This window comes from Chenopodium album, chromosome 13, assembly GCF_948465745.1.
Source record: "Chenopodium album chromosome 13, dcCheAlbu1.1, whole genome shotgun sequence".
NCBI classification, from domain to species: Eukaryota; Viridiplantae; Streptophyta; class Magnoliopsida; order Caryophyllales; family Amaranthaceae; genus Chenopodium; species Chenopodium album.
The window spans coordinates 393,684-397,177 of record NC_137846.1 but is presented as its reverse complement, the minus strand read 5'-3'; the positions used below and the strand labels follow the sequence as shown (position 1 = coordinate 397,177).

The window sequence follows — 3,494 nt, the reverse complement described above, 5'->3', positions numbered from 1 at the left end:
TCAGAGAGAGAGCTGAAAGACATGAGTGGATGGAGGTGAGTGGCGCGATGTGGGTTGATATATAAAATTTAGAAAAATCTACTACATCCGTTTTTATTTAGTTGCAACAAAAGGTATTATTTGTAATTCTATTTCTTTTTACTTGCAAATCAAAAATTTATAGAGTATGAAAAAATCTTATAGAGAAATTGGTAAGTTAATTAGGGAGCTTCCACAAAACTGATGTGGCGTGGGAAGTAATATGAGTTGTACCGCCTTGTATGGTGTATTATTTGTAATTTTCAAAATTATTGTATTTATTTGGGTCCATTAAACTTTTGTATTCGTCCACATTCTTTCCATGTGCAACAGTGGTGTGATACTGTGATGTGGTGGCTGGGAGAAAAGATATGAGAGAGAGAGAGGAAGAAGAGAATCAGGGAGAAAGGCAAAAAACGCATTAGACAGTGCAAATTGAACAAGACTAAGGATCAAGAACTCCACTTCACTAGTAATAGGGATGAAGGATCAAGAGCTATTTAATTTCACATGATTTTTATCCAATACTATCAAAATTATACTGTATTACTAGTATGCTATTTTCAAATTTTCTGATGAAAGTACTCAGTAACTCATTGTCATGGATCAATACTCTTTTGTAATAATAGTTGCTACATTAGGTATGTAAATGTCAACGCACTCATTTATTTAACAACAATGTTAATCAACAAGGATAAGTAAGAGATATAAGTCAGCGGCAACAAAAACATCAATGACTAGCATATATCAAGTCTTTAAATATAAATTTTTGAGGGCTGCATGGCCTGACCTGTTCAAGCTATATGACCTCCCATTACAGAAGTATTAATAACTTTTAAAAATATTCTAATTTGCTAGATACAAATTGCTATGACAATAACAACACAGTATAGAATTGGGAGTTGTTAAACAAGGAACTCAAGTTCTCTTTTGTAAAAATAAACAGGGGATATTCAAGGCCATAACTCTTCATTGCTTACAGAGTGACTCATAATCAATCTTGAGAGCTGTGATGATGATAAACATTCTTGTGGAACCGTTGTTATCTTTTTAATGTAATCACAGGTCCGATATCTAATCAATGAGATACAACTCATCGTGTTGGTCTGTTGGATGACAATCACAATAGTCACTGCACTATGAGTGAATCAAACAGCTGAATTTGGGGTATTAACATTCCCATCACAACATTTCTTTGAAAAAATCAAGGTTTAGAGTGTCTCGGATTATAAGATACACCCCAAGCAATAAGACTAATGTTATACCTGAAGACATAATCTGCTGCTCCACTTCCAAAGGGAGCTTCTTTCCTCCTCTGGCTGCCTCTATCAGTATCAATGCCAATGTCCCCCCATCTAATGCTGGCAGTGGCAGCAGATTTATCACTGCCAAATTTATGTTCAAAATTGCCGCGAATTGGTAAAGTCCATCAATGTTCGACCTTGCTACTTCTGCTCCAACTGCGATTATTGCAACCGGACCTGAAACTTTTTCAGCTGATTGCGAAAAGTTCAGGAATGTCTGTTTTAAACTATCCAACACATTTGAGGTTAGACCCCAAAACTCTTTTCCAGTGAAATTGAAAGCCTGAACAATATTACCCGGCTTAACCTTTCTAATACTGACATTAGGAGACAGCTGAACTCCAATTTTACCAGTTCCATCATAACTTTCATCAGGTGTCACCTTAATATCAAAATCCTGTGCTCCTGGTTCAGCTCCTCCTCTATGAATTCCAAGCAGAACATACTTCTTAGGACTAGTCTTAATAACATCAACAACTTCAGTGACAGTCTTAGGGCCGGTTTTCGACAATTCGAAGCCATTGACAGACAGAATAACATCTCCGGGCAGCAACCCGTCTCGAGAAGCTGCCGAAAAAGGGCGTACATCAGGAACAAGTACACCAGGAAAGGCTTCTTGAACAGGCAAACCAACAGACACAATTTGCACAAAAATGATGATAAAAGCAAACACAATGTTGGCAATAACACCAGCAGAAACCACTAAAACCCGATCAAAAATGGGTCTGTTTTTCAGCAAATTAACATCATCAACAGGTATATCACTGTCAGGATCATTATCAGGAAAACCCACAAAACCACCAAGAGGAAAAGCTCTAAGAGAGTATTCTACGTTATTAGCATTAAATTTAGCTAAAATTGGACCAAACCCAACTGCAAATTTACTTACATGAATTCCCTGAAGATAGGCTGCCAAAAAATGACCACTTTCATGAACAACTATGATTGCAGTAAGAACACCAGCTGCTTCAATTACTGATTGAGGACCTTCCAAGCCACCCAAATCAAACCCGGATAAATTACACCTGTAATTCCTTGATTCTCTACCAAAATTAGTATTATAATTATGATTTCTCCGCAAGTTTAATCCTTTATCTTGTTTGGGTTTGAGAAAGGCTAATCGGGTTCTGGGTTTGGAGAGTGATTTAGGGTTGGGACTGAAAAGGGTTTTGATGCCACAGAAAGAGGGTATTGGCGGAGAAGATGAGAGGGTAATTACCATGATTTTGTGAATTGGAGAAGGGGGAAGAGAGGGATTTACAGTGAAAATGTGAGATGTTTTTGGAAGAGAGGTGAGGAGAGAGAGGGAGTTTTGGATAATTCATTTGATTGGTTGATTTGCAACTCTATCGAAAACAATCCAAGGCCATGTCGTTCTCCTATTTTAGATTGTGCCTATTGGATTATCCAAGTTTAATTTGCTTATGCTTCCAAATTTCATAAATTTACAATTTAGTATAAGGCGTTTGTTTCCCTTGGCTAATTCGGCAAAGATTGATCAAGCTAAAATGATGCGAGCAAATTTAACCTAAATTTTACTTTTTTTTTGAGGAAAAGTTAACCGGAATTATTATTACAATCTAAGTTTTACTTTAAATTATAGTGAGTTACAAATTTTATAGTAGCTTAGTAAGTATTTTTGTGATCTTTTAATATCCGGCCTTCTATTCAAACAAATTGTTTGGATGACAACATAAATCAAACAATCCACAAGAGAGCGTATATAAATAATTAAGCGCACTTCTTGTCCCTTAATTGATTTAAATGATCAATATAATTGTGGGAATGTCCACTTATATAATTAATCATGGTAATAATCCAATGCTCAAAAACTATTGTTTCATCAATAAATTAAACACTCGTGAACTATTGCTCCCTAATATGTTCCTTGATGACATTAATGTTTGCTCTATTTACTTGATTTTCATACTTTTAAAGAATCTTTGAGTAACTATATCTGTAATTAACTATTTTTTAATAAAATTATGAAAATCTAATTATCTAAAATAATATAATAAAATAGATCAATTTAACAAGATCACACATGAGTCCATTTATTTATTTTAAGTACATATCAATTCATGTTGATGGTCAAATTTCTCTAGTCTTCTAAATATATAGGGTTTCTCAAGCTCAATAGAAGAAAATTATTAGGTTATGTTATTGTTAACC

General features: G+C 34.9%; 1 pseudogene; it reads right to left on the bottom strand.

Moving 5' to 3' along the window:
- Positions 1-730: 730 nt before the first annotated feature.
- LOC145574113 (putative membrane metalloprotease ARASP2, chloroplastic pseudogene) lies at positions 731-2,701 on the bottom strand (annotated as a pseudogene).
- Positions 2,702-3,494: the final 793 nt, after the last annotated feature.